Source organism: Triticum aestivum, chromosome 3B, assembly GCF_018294505.1.
Source record: "Triticum aestivum cultivar Chinese Spring chromosome 3B, IWGSC CS RefSeq v2.1, whole genome shotgun sequence".
Taxonomy (NCBI): domain Eukaryota; kingdom Viridiplantae; phylum Streptophyta; class Magnoliopsida; order Poales; family Poaceae; genus Triticum; species Triticum aestivum.
In genome coordinates this window covers 204,289,191-204,311,437 of record NC_057801.1, presented here as the reverse complement: position 1 = coordinate 204,311,437, position 22,247 = coordinate 204,289,191, and positions in this window count along the sequence as shown.

Sequence of the window (22,247 nt, the reverse complement as noted above, 5' to 3'; positions counted from 1 at the left end):
AGTATCTTCACCAACACCTTCTCCAAGACCTTGGTGCAGATTGCGCGCGACTCGTCTGCCAGCTTCTTTGGGATCCTTTCCCGGAGTTGCTGGAGGGCCGTCACCACACCCTTGAAGAAAAGAGTAAGCTTGGTGCTGGGCTGGAGGTTTTCGTCAGTGGAGTACCCGAAGCCCGCCAAGTCCAGCTCCGCCAGCTCCTCGTCGATGGCTGCAGCGATGTTGACGAGGCCCTCCGTCCAGAGCTCCACCGTAGCCTTGAAGGTGTTCTGAGTCTCGGTGGCCCTCGTCAGCAGCTCCTCGTTGCCCTTGATCTCCTTCTTCAAGTCATCCTCGCGCTTTTTGGTGCCATCCAGCGTCTCTATCAGTGTGGCCAGCTTCAGCTCCAGATCAGCGCTCGAGTCCTTGGCGGCGTTCAGTTCCTTGATCTTGTCGGCAAGTTGAACTTGCAGATCGCCATGGGCAAGGGCATCCTTCTCACGTTCGCGCTGGAGTGCGGCAAGCTCTTCATCTTTCCCTTTCATGTCAGCCTCCAGCTGCGTCACCTTCGCTTCCAATTCCCTCTTGGCGGCCTCGGCAGCTGCGGCAGCATCCTTCGCTTCCTTGAGCGCCCCGCCAAGTGATTGTTCCCGGGCAGCGAGATCCTCCTCGTGGCTGTCCAGATTAACCTTTTTCTGCGTCAGCTCACCTTCCCGCCTGGACAGCTCCTCGGCAGCAAGCCTCTACTGCTCCTCGACTTCAGCCTTTTCAAGGATGAACGCCTTCTTCGCCTCCACAAGCTGCGCCCTCTCCTCTGCGATGGATTGGAGGGCCTCCTGGTTGCGGCTCTTGAGCTCCTCCGCATGCTTCTCTATGTCAACTCCCGCCCGCGCGACAAGCGCTTCCCGGTACTCAAGCTTCGCTTGCCGGGCGCGATAGAGTGACACCAACTTTCGGAGCAACTACTCCTCCTCAGACTCGCCGCTGCTGCTGCTTGGTGCGTCAACCACTGCCAGCCCAGCGGAAGCGAGTACTTCCCCGTCAAACTCCTCTCCTTCAACCGGCGCCCTGGAGCTTGACGCCCAGGGAAGCTTGATGTATACGCCCTCGCCGGCCTTCAAGTAGGCGCCTGGCTGGGGCTCCTCGGAGCCCGGCGCTGCTTCAGCGGCGGAGGGGTTGGCGGTCGGTGTAGCGCCTTGCGCTCCTGCGCCCTCCGGGTCGTCAGTACGATCGCCGGACCCCTCGCTAGCTCCTGCGCTAGCAGCCTTGGCGGCTTCTTCATCGGCGGGTTCGTCAGCGCCGGCCTCTTCCTCGTCAGCGGCGACGTCTTCAGTATTGCCGCGTGCGCCTTCCTCGCCGGTGGCCTCAGTCTCCATCAGGTCTGTGAGAGGGGGATCTGAAGACAGGAAGAGGAAGAAAAAGTCAAGAAAAGACCAAAAAGAAGATCAGAAGAAAAACCCGAGGGAAGATTCCCGACAAGAAGGGTTACCTGTGCTGGGCTCTGTGACCATGGGCTCCACCACCAAAGGCTCACTGGTCCCATCCCTTGCCGGGGACCTCTCCCTAGCCGGAGAGCGCTCCCTTGTCGGGGAATCGCCCCTTGGCGGCGTAGTCGAAGCAGACAGCACCTCCGGGGCGGCTTCTGATTGCTCCTGATGGGCCTGCTCTGCTCCTACACAAGTAAATCAACAATCAAGATGTCAGCAAAAGGAAAAGCACCCATGCGCGCCCCACAACAGGAAGTGAACCAAACACTTACGCTGGGGGCTGTGCTGGGGGCTGCTTCGAGGAGATGGTGCTGGGTCCGTCAGGGTAGTCTCGGACGTGTCCTCTGCCATCACAGCAGGGTCGTCCTCAATGACAACCACGGGGACCTTGGCCCTCTTTGCCGCTCTCTCGGCCAGAGTCCTGAAATGGAACAAGGATTCAGAGGGAGGCAGATCAGATGCAAGATAGGAAACAACAAAAATCGAAGAAAGACAAGTACAGCAAGGAGAAAGCCTTACTCCTCCTCGTCTTCTTCCTCCTCGTCGGAGCTCAGTGCAGAGAGGTCGAAGTCTGGTATCCTTTCTGCGCGGTGAGGCGGAGGAGTGGGCTCCCTTCGACGTTTACCGGGAGCTGCGGCAGGATCAGGCATGGCGGCCCGAGAAGATCCCGCCTCAGTTGCCGGCACGGCCTGAGACGCTCCCGCGGCAACGGTACTTGCCGCGGTGAAGCGTGTCCCACGGTGCTGTGGCTGTTGGCCTGCCTGCCGCCCTGCTATGTCTCCAGTTCGACGGAGGCGCCTTCTTGGTTGAAATTGGGGCTGCGCTGGGGGCTCCGCCTGCGGCAAGCTGCTCGAAGACGGCTGGCCGCTCACGCCCTCGGCGGGCTCGCTCGCTTCGGCTTCGGGCTCCCCCTCGCCAACAACTCCTCCGGCAAGGTCCTCCCGGTCGGCAAGGCTTGCCGCCTCGGCCGCCTCTGCCTCCTCCAACGTGAAGCCAAACTCGCCCGCGGCGGCGGCTGCCGGCGCCTCTTCGGCCCTGGTGGCTATGTACCGCATCTCGTCGTCGGTGGTGTCGCGGGTGAGGAGCCTCTGCTCGTCGGCGTGGACTGCTACCTCCACCAAGCCATCGAAGAATTGCCGCACGACGTCGTCGGCAGGCTCCATCCAAGTTGGGCTTATCCCGTGTGAGTCGCACTCCGGCATCATTGCACAGATACGATCATGCTGGGAGTTGTTGCACAGTGGGATGACGCCCTGCGGCAGCCTGAACCACTCCGGATGGTTGGCGTCATGCTTGAACAGCTCCTTGAGCATCCCGTCAAGCTCTAGGACTGTGAAGTTGAAGTTGAGGCCTGGACGCAGCCTCATGATATCCGCCGGGCCGCCAAACAGCCAGGCGGGCCTCCCCCTCTTCTGCAGAGGGGCGATGCGACGGCGAAGGAAATCCGCGCCAACGGCCCCTGCTGTGAGCCCAGAAAGCCTGAGCCGCAGGATTCGGGTGGTGGCGATCTTCAGCTTGGCGTCGTCCGGCGACAGAGCGCTCCAATCGCCGCCGCGCACTACCTGGGTCTGGCGCAAGTTAGTGAATGGCTGCGGGTTGGCGTTAACGATGCAGCACCACTCCGCCCTCCACTCATCCCACTTGCTGCGGAGCTCGCCCTCCAGATACACCTCCTTCATGCCGATTCGTGAGATCCAGGCGATTCCGCCAGCCAATGGCTCTCCTTTCTCGGCTCGGGGGGTGAAATAGTGGCAAAAAAGAGCAACATTTGGGTGGATGCCAACGAAGTTCTCACAGAGGTGTGCGAAAACCGCCATTGTCAGAACGGCGTTGGGAGTGAAATCAAGAAGATGAAACACGTAGGTATTCATGATATCACAGAAGAAATCAGAAAAAGGTGGGCAGAGCCCGCAATAGAAGAACACCGGAAAGAAATAGTACCCTTTTGGGCACCGCTTCGAAGTGGAAGCTTCGCCGGAGAGCACCGGCGTGCGCGGATGCGCCCGCGTCTCCGTCGACCAAAAGAGGTAAAACTCCTCCCGCAGCGCCTTCGGGGTGAGCTCGGGGGGGAAAAGCACTCGCTCCTTGCGCAGCGCCTCAAGCCGCAACGCCTCGGCCGACTTTGTGCTCGACTTTGTGCTCTTATCGGTCTTCGGAGTCATGGCGGAAGCGGCGGGGGAGCGCGGAAGTGTTGAGGGCGACAGCGGCGATGGGCGGCGGAGCGCTGCTCTCTTTCGGCTTGGGAAGCGGAGGGGAGCGGCGGAGCTTTCGGAGGAAGATACTGCAAGTAGCGAAGGTGGGGGAACGGCCCTGTTTCCTCTGCTTATAAACAGGGGAGGCGAACGTTACGCCTTTCCTGATTAAAGAATTGCCCACGATCTCTCCCACGACGCCGCGTTTGACGCGTGCCGTTACGGGAGGGCGCGGTGGATACGGAGTCAGATTTAGTGTGGACCCAGGCCGCATGTGCCCGTGCCCTGTTTTGGGCCTGGCCCAACAGCGCTCGGCACCGTGTATGGCCCAGGCCCGGGGGCTCCTGTCGGTGTACTAAAGTAGGGGTACCTTAGTATCCCGAACTTGTGCACGGGCAGTCGCAGCGTCCCGCGGCAAGGCTTGCCGGGCGTCCGCCAAGATCCTTCGCTATTCCTATTACTGCCATTCAAGAACAAAGTGTTTAACTGAGAAGACAGAGTCCCGGCAAGAGGAGTTTGCCGGGAAGGACAAGACCCCGTCAAGAGGAGCTTGCCGGGAAGGCCAACCAAGGCATTTTAAGAGACTTGCCGCGACGCACCGCGCGTCCCGGCAAGGCCCGGCGAGCGACAAGCTTGCGGGTGCGACAAGACAGCGACCACGGCAAGGCGCTTGCTGCGGCAAAGCCACCACTCTGCGCCCACGTTCCAGCGCATTCGACGACGTGTCACCGCTGGATCGCTCCTGGTGCACGTGGCGGGTAGCTGTGCAGCCAAACGGTGCGAGGTGGTAAGAGAAAATGACTAGAAGGCCATTGTGGCAATCGGTTGCGCCCCTAACGGTCGTTTCTTGCACTATTTAGGCGACCGGACGGGCATTAAATGCCCTTGTCCCCTGCCGTCAGAGTTACATAGGGGGCACTGTTGATAGCGGTTGTACCAACCCCTGTTTTTACTTTTTTACCCCTCTCCCAACACTGCCACCTGTCGGTGACCCCTTTAGACTATAAAAAGGAGGCCCATGTGCACGTAGGGGGGGTTCGACTCATTCGAAACTACAACACACCCACGCTCTCGAGCAAGAACATGATAGAAACACAAAGCAGCAGTAGGAGTTTTATCTCTCCGGAGAGCTCCGAAGCTGGGTAAAATCCCTCGCGTGCTTCGCCTCGATCTGCTCTTCGTGCGCCCTCCGCTCCCTTGCCGGACCGAAAGGGGCCCTGCCCCATAGGTGTTCGTTTCCCACGACACTTAGCCATAGAATTCTATAATTTTAAATTTCGGCGAAGCCCCTAGTGTTTGGATGACCGAATTCGGGGCGCCTTCCACGCTTGGGCCGGACAAAGCCGACTCCTCGCTCTAAGCGGCATAAGTCTTTAGGGACTCGAAAAAACCTCTCTAACAATGACTGGCTCTCGCCCTATCATGACGGTCAGTTTTAGCTTTCTCCACTGAGGTGCTCAACCCAGCTCAACTGGGGCACAATCGCAGTTGTTCTCCCAGCGCTACCTTAGCCAATATAACGGAACGTAAGGTACCAAAACATGGGAGCCGGGCAAACCCAACTATTGACCCAAGACATGATTCGGAGCCGATGCATATAATGCTATAAGTTCGGGGTGCCGCACTTGTGAAAGTGTTCGGACTTATCACACCATATTTTGGGGAACTTAAGCCCCTGGTGTATTTGGCCGTACCAGAGCGTACGGATGCAACATGTCATAAGCGAACATATATAGACAGAAAAAGGAATGCAATAATAGGCAAAAACCGATGCATTGTTTATTCAAAAAATACTGCAATGAAAGCAGAACGATGCAAATAGTGCAATAAGCAAGGGATGGGACTATTTAACATGTCCCCCTCCAGGGGTAGGCCACGGGATGGTATGTAAAACAGGTATACTGCTCGTAATAGAGACCACCTGGACACTCGACGTAGCTTTTCTGCTTCCCTGGCTGTTGCATCATGAGTTCGGCAATTCTACTGCCGGACAGGGCTTCTGGAAAACGGAGTCCTGCGAATAAGAAAAAAAAGAATGACACAATTGGGAGCCCCTGGTGCGGTTGAGCCACTCTTCGGGCAATGCCGTGGTCGTGCCCCTACCCCTATGCCCATGGTATCTCTAGAGCGTAATTATATACGCGTGGTACTGGTCTCGCGATTTCGCGGGGGCTGGGGTTGGGGCTGCATTGCTAAGCGTGCTCGGAACATGCCAGACAGTCTTGTTGTAGGTTACTCCGGGCACGCTTGACGGTGTCCGGCCGCTTAACAGCCGGACTCGAGAATTGCCTTAAGAGGCTGCTTTGTACTTCCACCACGAGAGCTGCTGTATGCTCCTCCATTCGGAGAGAGCATTTGGTGTTTCCATTGACCGTGATTACTCCTCGGGGGCCTGGCATCTTGAGCTTGAGGCATGCGTAGTGCGGCACCGCATTGAACTTTGCAAATGCGGTTCGTCCGAGCAGTGCATGATAGCCGCTGCAGAACGGGACTATGTCAAAGATTAACTCCTCGTTTTGGAAGTTATCCGGGGATCCGAAGACCACTTCAAGTGTAACTGAGCCTACACAGTTGGCCTCTACACCTGGTATGACGCCTTTGAAGGTCGTCTTTGTGGGTTTAATCCTTGAGGGGTCTATGCCCATCTTGCGCACTGTATCTTGATAAAGCAGGTTCAGGCTGCTGCCGCCGTCCATCAGGACTCTAGTGAGGTGAAATCCGTCGACGATTGGGTCTAGAACCAATGCGGCGAATCCACCATGGCGGATGCTAGTGGGGTGGTCCCTTCGATTAAAAGTGATCGGGCAGGAGGACCACGGATTGAACTTTGGGGCGACTGGCTCCATCGCATATACGTCCCTGAGTGCATGCTTCCGCTCCCTTTTGGGTATGTGGGTTGCGTATATCATGTTCACCGTCCGCACTTGTGGGGGGAAACCCTTCTATCCTCTATTGTTCGGCGGCCGGGTCTCCTCCTCGTCATCGCTATGCAGCCCCTTGTCATTGTTTTCGGCAGTTAACTTGCCTGCCTGCTTGAACACCCAACAATCCCTGTTGGTGTGATTGGCTGGCTTTTTGGGGGTGCCGTGTATCTGGCACGAGCGATCGATTATTCGGTCCAAATTGGATGGGCCCGGAGTATTTCTTTTGAATGGCTTTTTTTGCTGACCGGGTTTAGAGCCTCTGAATTCGGCATTGACTGCCGTATCCTCAGTATTGTCACTATTAATGCGGCGCTTGTGCTTGCTGCGACGCGACCTGCCATTGGTGTCCTTGGTATCCGAATTACCAGGGCTCTTGGTCATGTTGTTACTACGAGCTAGCCAGCTATCCTCTCCCGCGCAGAAGCGGGTCATGAGTGCTGTGAGGGCTGCCATGGATTTCGGCTTTTCCTGTCCTAGGTGCCGGGCAAGCCACTCATCGCGGATGTTGTGTTTGAAGGCTGCAAGGGCCTCTGCATCCGGACAGTCGACGATTTGATTTTTCTTGGTTAGGAACCGTGTCCAGAATTGTCTGGCCGATTCTTCTGGCTGCTGAATTATGTGGCTTAGGTCATCGGCGTCTGGTGGTCGCACATAAGTGCCCTGGAAGTTGTTGAGGAATGCGGCTTCCAGGTCTTCCCAACAACTGACTGACTCTGCTGGCAAGCTGTTAAGCCAATGCCGCGCTGGTCCTTTAAGCTTGAGTGGGAGGTATTTGATGGCGTGTAGATCATCACCGCGGGCCATGTGGATATGGAGGAGATAGTCCTCGATCCAGACCGCCGGATCTGTTGTGCCATCGTATGATTCAATGTTTACGGGTTTGAAACCCTCAGGGATTTGATGATCCATCACTTCGTCTGTGAAGCATAGTGGGTGTGCGGCGCCTCTGTATTGGGCTATGTCATGACGTACTCAAATGAGCTTTGTCTAGTGTGTTCGGCCCGGCCGGAATTGTTGTATCCGGCGTGACGGTTGTCATCACGTATCGTGGGGCACCCACGCGATCCGTAGTTCGATCTTGTTTGCCTTGCCTTGTCCTTGAGTATATCCTGCAGGTCTGGCGCATTTTCCCGCGCCTTGGTATTTTTTGAGTGGCGCCGGGGTGCAGCTTGAGTGTAGGGCCGAGAGGCCTCTCTGTCGCGGCCACGAGGTGGCCGAGAGGCCGTATTATGCGCTGGTAATGTAGGTTTAGGTGCTTCCTCCTCTAATCGGGGTAGCAGCCTGCGTTTTGGGTAGCTCTTGGAGGGGTGTTCGAGTTCATACTCTTCGGCCGCAAGGACTTCAGTCCATCTGTCGGCTAGCAAGTCTTGGTCAGCTCTAAGCTATTGCTGCTTTTTCTTGAGGCCGCTTGCCATGGCCATAAGCCTGCGTTTGAAACGCTCTTGTTCGACGGGATCCTCAGGCACGACAAATTCGTCGTCGTCGAGGCTTGCCTCGTATTCGGAGGGAGGCATATAATTATCGTCCTCTACCTCTCTGTCTGCCGCTCTCTCATGAGGGCTGGCTTCTCCATCCTCCTGCGCTGAATCCTGCTGGAGGGGGTTGTCTTCGGCACTATTCGGGGTGTTATTGTCTCCGGCGCCGGAATCTCCATTTTTGCTGTGGCGGGATTTAGAGCGGCGCCGCTGACGCCGGCGCTTAGGCTGTTTCTTGGAGGGGTCATCCTCCATTGTTCCATCGCCATTCCCATCCTTTGGGATGTCCACCATGTAAATGTCATATGACGAGGTGGCCTTCCAGTGCCCTGTAGGCGCTGGTTCTTGGTCGTCACCTGCATCATCGTCCATACCATCGATGTCTTCGGAGTCGAAGTCTAGCATGTCGGTTAAGTCATCGACAGTGGCTACGAAGTGGGTGGTGGGTGGGCATTGAATTTCTTCGTCGTCCGCATCCCAACCTACCTGACCATAGTCCGGCCAGGGCTCTCCTGATAAAGAGAGAGACTTTAGTGAATTCAGGATGTCGCAAAAGGGCGAGTTCTGAAAGATGTCCGCAGCGTGAACTCCATGATCGGCGCCCAATCGGATTCGATTGGCAGGGGCCCGGAAGGTTCGGAGTCCGGAGAGGAGTCCGGTACCTTGGAGTCATGAGCTTCACAAAGGACAGGGTTGGTATTCGGCTCTATCGCCGTAGAGGTAGCAGCCCCCGAGGCGGTGTCCAGCCACCCGTCCTCGATCGGCGTAGTCGGCTCTGAGCTAAGGGTCAGAGCGGACACTTGTGCAGCGTCCAGGGCACTGTCCGGCAGTAGAGCTAGATCATGCCCATCGTGACAGTGCGGCACGCTTGGCTGTGGATCGAACCTGTCGAAGATCAAGTCTCCGCGGACGTCAGCCGTATAGTTTAAACTTCCAAATCTGACCTGATGGCCAGGGGCGTAGCTCTCAATCTGCTCCAGATGGCCAAGCGAGTTGGCCTGCAGTGCAAAGCCGCCGAATACGAAGATCTGTCCGGGGAGAAAAGTCTCACCCTGGACCACGTCGTTGTTGATGATCGAAGGAGCCCATCGGGCCTAAAGGTGACGACACAGAGGAACTCTCAATGAAAGCACCAATGTCAGTGTCAAAACCGGCGGATCTCGGGTAGGGGGTGCCGAACTGTGCGTCTAGGCGGATGGTAACAGGAGACAAGGGACACGATGTTTTTACCCAGGTCCGGGCCCTCTCGATGGAGGTAAAACCCTACTCCTGCTTGATTAATATTGATGATATGGGTAGTACAAGAGTAGATCTACCACGAGATCAAAGAGTCTAAACCCTAGAACCTAGCCTATGGTATGATTGTTGTTCGTCCTACGGACTAAAACCCTCCGGTTTATATAGGTACCGGAGAGGGCTAGGGTTATGCAGAGTCGGTTATATTGGTAGGAGATCTACATATCTGTATTGCCAAGCTTGCCTTCCACGCCAAGGAAAGTCCCATCCCGACACGGGACGGAGTCTTCAATCTTGTATCTTCATAGTCTAGGAGTCCGGCCAACGGTGATAGTTCGGCTATCCGGACACCCCCTAATCCAGGACTCCCTCACCCTTCCCTTCAATTTTTAGTGAGGTTCTACCCGAAAAACCCCCCCTCCAAAGCGAAATTAGTTAAGCCCAAGCCCATAACTCAAAAATTACTTCTTTACATCTTTTATGGCTTATTTTGACAATACCCCGAAAAGGCGGAATCGAACTGACCCTTAACTTGCAATTCAATTGTGCGTGCAATGATGAATCACTCCTGCCTGCTATCTATACATTTAGGCATCATCATACATGGCATAACCTAATACATGTGCATTCCATTGTTGAATCTGGAATGTTCAATGTTTATGTTATTTCATACGTTGCACATGATGTTTAAATGCCCCTTAAATCTGGTCAGTCAAGTGATGGTCTTTAAGCCTCCTTCTTTGCTTCTTTTCTTGATATGTAAGATTTGCTCACACATCTGTTCAATTGCTTGTTTGCATCATCCAGCCATACTAGGACTGTTTGCTTTGATTACCTGCTGTTCTTGACCTAACACTCTAACAGAGCTTGTCAACGATTTAAACACTAAGAGCTGCTGTAGTGGGGCCTTGTCTAACTCATAGGTGACATAAAGGTTTGGCTGTACACTACAGTAGGCTCTCCAAGAGTACCTGGAGATCCAGTTCGAAGGTATGCCTAGTTTTTACATAGTGCAGACATAGTAAATGCTCATTTCATTGTGTGCAAGTGCAAGAGATGTGGCATGCTTCATTATGTGTTGTTGTTTTGTTATAATCTCATCCTTTTGTGTTCACAGACTAAAAAGTGTGCATATTTATCTTCCAAGGAGACGAGTAACTAGTTTGTGTCACCTTGCAAAGGGGGTGCAGTGAAGATAAGATTGAAGATTTCCAAGTACAAGATGTTAGGAAGGAGCCTTGCAAGAGAAGTAGGACTGCGCTGAGCCTCTTCAACCTGCTAAGGTAAGTCAATATATGCAACTCAACAGTTCAATTCCTTGTTTGTTTCAGGCATAGTTAATTTTCTCTTTTCAATTGCTTTATTTGTCCTCAGTTAATGAGATGCCCAAATAATCATGCCTGATGTTCGGTACTTGTATAACTATTAGTTGACATAATTAAAGGCCTTACCATTTAATTACTCTGCCGAAGTGTGCCTGAAGCTTTGAAGTCTAGTAACCAACTATTATTGCATGAGGCTCACAATCTAGTTTATACTACGCTAATGATTGCATAGTTTTGCCCGCTGTAGTATGTTTGTATGAAACCCTCTGCTGTTCATCCTGCTCCCTAAGACTTTAATTGAGGTACAGAATGGCCAACTGCTTGCTTACTTATACGCAACATGCTATCTAAATTTGTAACTTGTCTATGTTTTTGATTGGGCCCCAACATCATGCTCCTCTGGTGAGCTAAGAGGGATTTCTGTATGCAAGCTGCACAGACTATCTTTTTTATAATTTTTAAAATATCACCTGCTTATGCTTCATGACGTGTAACATTTTTTTTGAAAGTGACGTGTAACATTATTGTTAGTCCTGTTTTGCCATGTAGTACAAAATAGTGTCTTGCTTGCTTCACTGTTGTAACTATATTTTTGCCCTAGTCATGTGTACTTACAGAAACATTTCAGGATGAAGTGACATCAACAGAAAGACCTGCGAGCAGTGTGACATTGCCATTACCGAATGATTATGGATTGGAATTGGAATCTGCTGATGTTCTCGAGCATCAAGTAGAGGTAGCAAGACAACGTGTACATGATTGTCAATGTATAATCAACAAGTTGAGACTGGACATGCAGGTATTAGATGCAGGAGTCAAAAAAATGAAACAAGACACTGAGGTAACCATGAAGGAATTGGAGATTTTGCAGACTGAAATTTGTGCTATCTGAATCCGGCCAATCCTATTTTCTGAAGATATTATAGTTCAAATGGAGTTAAGTTGATGCGCGTCCATGATGTATGAGCTGTATTTGCCCAGTGTATGTAATTTGCTGTTTGTGTATGCTTTATTATCACCTGTGGCAAACCATAATGCCCAGTGGGTATAATCGGCTGTAATTTATTTATTGTATAGTGTAGGATTATTCTACCTTTCTATGCCTTGATCTCTTTGTTGTATAGTGTATGCTTTTTAGAGGTGATAATATTGAGTAGGCTAATTCTTTGAATATGCTATATCGTTCAAACGGGGGCCAACTTGCCCGACCATGGCCCTTCACGGGCCGTACGATCCATGGGCCATGTACGAGACATCGGATCCATGGGCCTTCAACGTCTCGTAGGATCCATGGGCCTTCTACGTCTTGTAGGATCCATGGGCCTTCTACATCTCGTAGGATCCATGGGCCTTCTACGTCTCGTAGGATCCATGGGCCTTCTACGTCTTGTAGATTCCATGGGCCATGTAAGGGCCAACTCATTCATGGGTCTTGTACGGGCCTTTAATGGGCCATAGACGGACCTTTAATGGAAATCGTACGTTTTATGGCCTGACCATAACGGGCAGTTAATAGGCCGTATTTGGTGATGCTATGAAAATGGCCCAACAGATTAACGGTCCACAAACGGGCCGACTGTAATGACGGGCTGAATTTGGCCCACAAGCAGAAAATGACAGTAACGGGCCGTAAGTAACCAAATGCTGCAAATGAGCCCAAGAATAAATGGGCCCTCAGAAGGCCAAAAGTTAACTTGGGCTAGAAACGGCCCAACGGAATAACGGGCCGTTAATGGGTATAAAGTGATACACTGTTCATTACGGGCCAGTTTCACCATGGGCCGTTAATGTGTGCATAGTGATACACTGTTCATTATGGGCCAGTTTCACCACGGGTCGTTAATGGGCCAAGAGTTACAAAGGCCTCATATGGGCCGAAAGACGTCATGGGCCAGAAGTGAAAATGGGCTAGAATCATATTGGATGGCCCAGATGACGCTACTGGGCCTAATTTAGATAGGGCGTAACGGGCCTTGGATTAGCGGGCTGCAAATGGGCTATATGTGAATAGGCCGTTAACAGGCTTTCCATGGGCCAGCCCGTCAGCTTTTGACCAAGTCAAACGGGCCGACCTTTTCACAGGAATGGGCCACTGTTGGGTCGTGCCACAGGTCGACGTATCATAGGTGCCTTCTGTCCAATGAGTGGATGACATCTGTCCCAACGATGAGCCGACACGTGTTTCCTCCAGCCAATAATGATTTTACACGTGGAAAATCCCCATTGGTCGGGGTTGTTAACGGATTCTTGGATCCAAAACGCGACCCAAAAGCTTAACGGCATTCTGTTACGGTGGATGCCACATGTCGGTCACCCTTGACGAAAGCACTTCTGTGACGCGCGATTTATCGTCGTGGAAGTGGACACTTCTGTGATGATAATTTCGGTAATGTCATGGAACACTTCTATGATAGCACAGGTATCACTATCTTGATTCTGTCATAAATTTGTCATGGATGTACATGCAGGACAGAAAACGTGACCTACTGTGACAAACACGTATCATCACGGAAGTGTATTTTTTTGTAGTGGAGGCTAGTGTCGGTGTAGTCGGCGATCGCCGCGGCATGATGAACAAGGGCAGGCCTCACCGCCACCAAGTCCTCGTGGGCCTCCTGTCGGAACGTGGCCAACTGGGCTAGATTTAGCCAAGGGTACCACGCCCTGACAAACTCCAATGCTCGCCTGGCGCCTGCCCGGGCCGAAGAAGCCTTCCTCGCCTCGAAACGGCCGACTGCCACGTCCAGCCAGTCGGCAGTCCGACTGGGGGTGCATGGAGCCTGGATGCTTGGCCAGAGGGCGGAGACCACCTGGGCCCCGACACGCTGCAGCCGGCGAAGCATTCGGTGAGCCAGCTGGAGATGGGCCTGGATGGCACGGAGCTGCTCGTCGAGCATCCGACGGGTGTTGGGCACAATCTCCACGCCAGCCTGCTACTACCTCTTGAGCACTGCCTTGGATTTCCTCGAAGAGGAGAGGGTGATGCAACAAAGTAGCGTAAGTATTTCCCTCAGTTTTGAGAACGAAGGTATCAATCCAGTAGGAGACCACGACAAGTCCCTCGTACCTACACAAAACGATAGCTCCTCGCATCCAATGCGATTAGGGGTTGTCAATCCCTTCACGGTCACTTACGAGAGTGAGATTTGATAGAGATGATAAATAATATTTTTTGGTATTTTTGGTATATAGATGCAAAGTGAAAAGTAAAAGGCAAAGTAAAAACAAAGCAAATAAGAAAGTAATGGAGATTGTTATGATGAGAATAGACCCGGGGGCCATAGGTTTCACTAGTGGCATCTCTCAAGAGCATAGATATTCTACGGTGGGTGAACAAATTACTGTTGAGCAATTGAAAGAATTGAGCATAATTATGAGTATATCTAGGTATGATCATGTATATAGGCATCACGCCCAAAACAAGTAGACCGAAACGATTCTGCATCTACTACTATTACTCCACTCATCGACCGCTATCCAACATGCATCTAGAGTATTAAGTTAAAAACAGAGTAACGCCTTAAGCAAGATGACATGATGTAGAGGGATAAATTCATGCAATATGATAAAAACCCCATCTTGTTATCCTCGATGGCAACAATACAGTATGTGCCTTGTTGCCCCTTCTGTCACTGGGAAAGGACACCGTAAGATTGAACCCAAAGCTAAGCACTTCTCCTATGGCAAGAAAGATCAATCTAGTAGGCCAAACCAAACTGATAATTCAAAGAGACTTGCAAAGATAACTCAATCATACATAAAACAATTCATAGAAGATTCAAATATTATTCATAGATAAGCTGGATCATAAACCCACAGTTCATCGATCTCAACAAACACGCCACAAAAAGAAGATTACATCGAATAGATCTCCACGAGAGAGGGGGAGAACATTGTATTTAGATCCAAAAAGAGAGAAGAAGCCATCTAGCTACTAGCTATGGACCCGAAGGTCTGATGTAAACTACTCACACTTCATTGGAGGGGCTATGGTGTTGATGTAGAAGCCCTACGTGGTGGATGCCCCCTTCGGCGGAGCTCCGGAACAGGCCCCAAGATGGGATCTCGTGGATACAGAAGGTTGCGGCGGTGGAATTAGGTTTTTGGCTCCCCCTGTGATTGTTTGGGGGTACGTAGCTATATATAGGAGGAAGAAGTACGTCGGTGGAGCAACAGGGGGGCCACGAGGCAGGGGGCGCGCCCTAGGGGTGGGGTGCCCCCCACCCTCGTGACTGCCTCCTTTACTTCTTGGAGTAGGGTCCAAGTCTCCTGGATCATGTTCTGTGAGAAAATCACGTTTCCGAACGTTTCATTCCATTTGGACTCTGTTTGATATTCCGTTTCTTCGAAACACTGAAATAGGCAAAAAACAACAATTCTGGGCTGGGCCTCCGATTAATAGGTTAGTCCCAAAAATAATATAAAAGTGGAAAATAAAGCCCAATATAGTCCAAACCAGTAGATAAAGTAGCATGGAGCAATAAAAAATTATAGATACGTTGGAGACGTATCAGGCATCCCCAAGCTTCATTCCTGCTCATCCTCGACTAGGTAAATGATAAAAAGAGAATTTTTGATGCGGAGGGATACTTTGGCATAATTTCAATGTAAATCTTCTTAATTGTGGTATGAATATTCAGATCCGAAAGATTCAAGACAAAAGTTCATATTGACATAAAAATAATAATACTTCAAGCATACAAATCAAAGCAATCATGTCTTCTCAAAATAGCATGGCAAAAGAAAGTTCATCCCTACAAAATCATATAGTTAGGCTATGCTTCATTTTCGACACACAAAGATGTTCCCAACTTCTATACCCCCGATGACAAGCCAAGCAATTGTTTCATACTTAAATAATCTCAAACTTTTTCAACCTTCACGCAATACATGAGCGTGAGCCATGGATATAGCACTATGGGTGGAATAGAATATGATGGTGGGGATTGTGTGGAGAAGACAAAAAAGGAGAAAGTCTCACATTGACGTGGATAATCAACGGGCTATGGAGATGCCCATCAATTGATGTCAACATGAGGAGTAGGGATTGCCATGCAACGGATGCACTAGAGCTATGAATGCTCAACAAAAGAAAACTAGTGGGTGTGCATCCAACTCGCTTGCTCATGAAGACCTAGGGCATTTGAGGAATCCCATCGTAGGAATATACAAGCCAAGTTCTATAATGAAAAATTCCCACTAGTATAAAAAGACAACTTATGAGACTCACTACATGAAGAACAAGGTGCTACTTTGAAGCACAATATATGAGACTCACTACATGAAGAACAAGGTGCTACTTTGAAGCACAAGTGTGGAAAAAGACATAGTAGCATTGCCCTTTTTTTCATTCCTTTTTTTCTTTTTCTTTTTTTTCGGCCTTTTTTTTCTTTTGGCCTTTCTTCTTTTTTTTCCTTTTTTTCTTTTCTTTTTGGGCAATGCTCTAATAATGATGATTATCACACTTCTATTGGTTACAACATAAGGATTACAACTCGAAACTTAGAACAAGATATGACTCTATATGAATGCCTCCAGCGGTGTACCGGGATGGTGCAATGAATTAAGATGACATGTATGAAAAATAATGCATGGTGGCTTTGCCACAAATATGATGTCAACTACATGATCACGCAATGGCAATATGACAAAAGTAATGTATGTCATGATGATGATGAACGGAACGGGGAAAGTTGCATGGCAATATATCTCGGAATGGCTATGGAAATGCCATAATAGGTAGGTATGGTGGCTGTTTTGAGGAAGATATAAGGAGGTTTATGTGTGATAGAGCGTATCGTATCACGGGGTTTGGATGCACCGGCGAAGTTTGCACCAACTCTCAAGGTGAGAAAGGGCAATGCACGATACCGAAGAGGCTAGCAAAGGCGGAAAGGTAAAAGTGCGTATAATCCATGGACTCAACATTAGTCAAAAGAACTCATATACTTATTGCAAAAAATTAGAAGTCATCAAAAATCAAGTACTAAGAGCATGCTCCTAGGGGGATAGATTGGTAGGAAAAGACCATCACTCGTCCCCGACCGCAACTCATAAGGATGCACAAGCCAGGAACACTTCATGTTTCAAATTTGTTACACAACTTTAACCATACGTGCATGCTATGGGACTTGCAAACTTCAACACAAGCATTTCTCAAATTTACAACTACTCAAGTAGCACTACTTTGATATTATCACCTCCATATCTCAAAACAATTATCAAGCATCAAACTTATCTTAGTATTCAACGCACTCAAAAGAAAGTTTCACATATCTTGAATACCAAGTATATTAATATTAAGCAAATTACCATGCTATTAACGAATCTCAAAATAATCTAAGTGAAGCATGAGAGATCAATAGTTTCTTTAAAACAAATCCACCACCGTGCTCTAAAAGATCTAAGTGAAGCACTAGAGCAAAAATTATCACGCTCAAAAGATATAAGTGAAGCACTATGAGAAAAACTATCAAGCTCAAAAAATATAAGTGAAGCACATAGAGTATTATAGCAAATTCCAGTTCATGTATGGCTCTCTCAAAAGGTGTGTATAGCAAGGATGATTGTGGTAAACTAACAAGCAAATACGCAAATAATACAAGACACTCCAAGCAAAACACATATCATGTGGTGAATAAAAATATAGCTCCAAGTAAATTACCGATGGAAGTAGACGAAAGAGGGGATGCCCCGGAAAGCTTTGACTTTTTGGTCTCCTTGGATTATCTTGGGGGTGCCATGGGCATCCCCAAGCTTAGGCTCTTGCCACTCCTTGTTCCATAATCCATCAAAAGAATTCACCCAAAACTTGAAAACTTCACAACATAAAACTCAATAGAAATCTCGTGAGCTCCGTTAGAGAAAGAAAACAAAATACTACTTTAAGATACTGTAATTAACTCATTCTTTATTTATATTGGTGATAAACCTACTGTATTCCAACTTCTATATGGATTATAAACTATTTTACTAGCCATAGATTCATCAAAATAAGCAAACAACACACGCAAAACCGAATCTGTCAAAAACAGGACAGTCTGTAGTAATCTGTAACTAACGCAAACTTCTGGAACTCTAAAACTCCTACCAAAATAGGAAGTCCTGGAAAATTTATTTATTGAACATGAGCAAAAAGAATCAACACAAAAGCACGTTCCTGTGATTTAAAAAAAATTATATTCGTGCGTGCAAAGTTTCTGTTTTTCAGCAGAATAAAATCACAATCATCGTAGGTTATCCTATTGGTTCTACTTGGCACAAACACTAATTAAAACATAAAACCACATCCAAAGAGAAGGTAGATGGATTATTTATTCCTAAACAGAAGCAAAAACAAAAAATAAAATAAAATTGGGTTGCCTCCCAACAAGCGCTATCGTTTAACGCCCCTAGCTAGGCATAAAAGCGAGGATAGATCTAGGTAGTGCCGTAGTAATAAGATAGATCAGTGAGAATCATTTCATATTCGCTATGTTTGGCAGAAAGTTTTCTTTGAGGCAAGCAAAAGTAATCAAAAGGGCTAAATTTAATAGGGCAAAAATCCCCAAGATCAATTTAGGAGGTATAGGTTCCTCTTTCGGCCCTTCAGAATGCACAACCAATTCATCATTATAAGCATTCTTTTGACAGAACCTTGTGAGTCTAAACTCAAGAGAGTATCCTAACTCATTATTTTGAATAGCCAAATCATCATTAAGTTCAGAGATTCTATCAATTAAAATGTTGGTTGGCACCTTTTTTCTAAGGTTTTCATTGAAAGCAACATAGTCAAGAGATTGAAAACGCATAATTTCTTCTTGATCAAAGAGGATAGATTCTATGGGAGGATGGCCGGCGTCCACCCTATAATGCGCAAAGATTTCTTTGGCCTCTTTTATTATAAATCTGAATTCATGAGCCAAAAAGATAGTAGCGGCACGCTTAACCGAGGAGTGTTCGATATTAGAAAATTCTAGGAAAATCCTTTGTATAGAAGGGTGCATATGCATAAATTGCCTTTCAAGTTCAACGATAAGCATGGCAATGGCGTCCGCAAGACTACTAGTTCTATGAAGAATAGAACTGCCCATAGAGGGCAAAGCACCAGCAGAAGTAAAGAAATCTTGAATAACTCCTTTTCCAATAATATTACCACTACCGATTCCTAATCTTTTTGTATGATAGGTAGGGGATTCTTCAGCAGGAGCTTCAGAATTTTCCATGATATTATTATCTCCCATGTCGGCAATAATTTCCCCAATTTCAGATATAACGACAAGCAAGAAAACTAACACATGAGCAAACAAATGGACGAGGAAAAATGCAACGTGAAAAAGAGGAGGAGATAGGGAAAGAGAGGGCAAATAAAACGGCAAGGGTGAAGTGGGGGGAGGAAAACGAGAGGCAAATGGTAAATAATGTAATGCGAGAGATAGGGATTGTAATGGGTACTTGGTATAGTTGACTTGCTCTTGCGTGAGCCTCCCCGGCAAGGGCACCAGAAATTCTTCTTGCTACCTATTGAGCACTGCGTTGGATTTCCCCGAAGAGGAGAGGATGATGCAGCAAAGTAGCGTAAGTATTTCCCTCAGTTTTCGAGAACCAAGGTATCAATCGAGTAGGAGACCACGCACAAGTCCCTCGTACCTACACAAAACGATAGCTCCTCGCAACCAACGCGATTAGGGGTTGTCAATCCCTTCACGGTCACTTACGAGAGTGAGATGTGATAGAGATGATAAATAATATTTTTTTGGTATTTTTGGTATATAGATGCAAAGTGAAAAGTAAAAGGCAAAGTAAAAACAAAGCAAATAATAAAGTAATGGAGATTGATATGATGAGAATAGACCCGGGGGCCATAGGTTTTACTAGTGGCTTCTCTCAAGAGCATAGATATTCTACGGTGGGAGAACAAATTACTGTTGAGCAATTGACAGAATTGAGCATAATTATGAGTATATCTAGGTATGATCATGTATATAGGCATCACGCCCAAAACAAGTAGACCGAAACGATTCTGCATCTACTACTATTACTCCACTCATCGACCACTATCCAACATGCATCTAGAGTATTAAGTTAAAAACAGAGTAACGCCTTAAGCAAGTGGACATGATGTAGAGGGATAAATTCATGCAATATGATAAAAACCCCATCTTGTTATCCTTGATGGCAACAATACAATACGTGCCTTGCTGCCCCTTCTGTCACTGGGAAAGGACACCGTAAGATTGAACCCAAAGCTAAGCACTTCTCCTATGGCAAGAAAGATCAATCTAGTAGGCCAAACCAAACTAATAATTCGAAGAGACTTGCAAAGATAACTCAGTCATACATAAAAGAATTCAGAGAAGATTCAAATATTATTCATAGATAAGCTGGATCATAAACCCACAATTCATCGGTCTCAACAAACACACCGTGAAAAGAAGATTACATCGAATAGATCTCCACAACAGAGGGGGAGAACATTGTATTGAGATCAAAAAAGAGAGAAGAAGCCATCTAGCTACTAGCTATGGACCCGAAGGTCTGAAATAAACTACTCACACTTCATCGGAGGGGCTATGGTGTTGATGTAGAAGCCCTCCATGGTGGATGCCCCCTCCGGCGGAGCTCCGGAATAGGCCCCAAGATGGGATCTCGTGGATACAGAAGGTTGTGGCAGTGGCATTAGGTTTTTGGCTCCCCCTCTGATCGTTTGGGGGTACGTAGGTATATATAGGAGGAAGGAGTACGTCGGTGGAGCAACAGGGGGGCCACGAGGCAGGGGGCACGCCCCCACCCTCATGACCGCCTTTGTTACTTCTTGGAGTAGGGTCCAAGTCTCCTGGATCACGTTCGGTGATAAAATCACGTTTCCGAAGGTTTCATTCCGTTTGGACTCCGTTTGATATTCCGTTTCTTCGAAACACTGAAATAGGCAAAAAAACAGCAATTCTGGGCTGGGCCTCCGGTTAATAGGTTAGTCCCAAAAATAATATAAAAGTGGAAAATAAAGCCCAATATAGTCCAAAACAGTAGATAAAGTAGCATGGAGCAATCAAAAATTATAGATACGTTGGAGACGTATCACCTGCCTCCGCTCTTCGTGGCTGGCTTCGATGGCTTATCGGGCGACGACGGCATAGCCAGGGAAGTACTCTGCGCAAGATGAAAAAAGAAAGAAATAAGAAGTTAGAAGTCGGATTGTACAACAGGAGGCATACAAAGGAAAGAGGAGAACAACCCACCGTCGACCATGTCCTTGATCCGGCCGTAGCCGTCATTCAACGCCCTCTCTGCGTCGGCCCAGTTTGAGCACCGAGTCTCAAACTCGGCTTGGAGAGCGCCCTCGCTATCCTTCGCCTTCTAAAGGGCCGCCTTGTGAAGCTCCTCCTGATCGTCTAGTTTCTTGGCCAGGCAGTCGCGCTCCTGGGCCAGCTTGCTGCACTCCTCCTCCTTGGCACGCAGCGCGGTTTGGCCTCGCGCAATTGTTGATGCAGGCCGCCATTGGCCTCTGCAAAGAAAACAAACAAGAAATGATCAATAAGCAAGAAAGAAAATGAGAAGTCGCAAGAAGAGATCTGGCCCGACTGTTCAGCAGTCGGCCCAAATCTCGGGGACTACACCCAGCGGGTGCACTGACGCGCCCCCGCAAGAGAAAGAAGGCAGAGTGCTTACTCTGGCTCTCGGAAAAGTCAGCCGTCTTCTGAGCCAGCTCCCATACCTAGGAGTTGAAGGCGGCCGCATGAAGATTATGCTAATCCTGCAACAAAGGCAAACAGGAAAGAAAACAAGTCAGCACCCGAACCTCCTTGGAAGTTCCAGGCCGCCTGCTCAGCAGCCGGCCGGAACACGGGGACTACACCCAGTGGGTGCATTGGCACGCCCCCACGGAAGAATACAAGAATCAAAGGCAAAGAAGCATACCCAGATGGCTGCCCGCGACGCCAGGAACTCCTGGTTGTAGGTATGGAGGGCGGCGGCCTGAGCCTAGAGCCGAGCCCGGACATCCTGCGCTGCCGCATTCAGCACGGCCGTCCCGCCTCCAAGCATCCACTCCGGTGAGATGATGCTGGAGGCCTCCACCTCCAAGGCTGACAAGCTTGCGCCCCCAGCCTCCTGCGTCCGTGGCACCGAAGCCGCCTTCGCTGCGCACCAGCGCGCCAGAGACCGGACTGCAGGGTCTCCTCCCGCCGCCAGTTCGCTGCCAGCCGGCGGCACTGGCGGGGCGTCTGGTTGGCCGACATGATCTTCGACGGCTGACATCAGCGGCGGCATCTCCACCTCCAGGGCGATGCCGTCGCCTTCCTCCCTTTCCATGACCGGCTGGTCACCGCCGGCTCCTTCAGGCGGCACCTAGACCTCTGGCGCGGGTGGCACAGCGCGGAGGGGGATGACGAGCTGCAGGGGTTGGCCGCGTGCGGCCTCTTTCGCCTGCGCCTTGGCCGTGGCGTCCGCCTGGGCCTTGGCCGCGGTGTCGGCTTGCGCCTTGGCGGCCTTGGCTGCCTCCTCCTGTGCCGCCTTGGCCGCCATCGCCTGCTGCCGCTCCGCCTCCTCCCTCTCCTCGCGCGCCTCCCGCTTGTTCCTCTCCATCGCCGCCTGAAGCTCGGCGAGCGGGTCTACGTGGCAGGTGTTGGCAGAGCCCTCGGCCACCCCAACCACG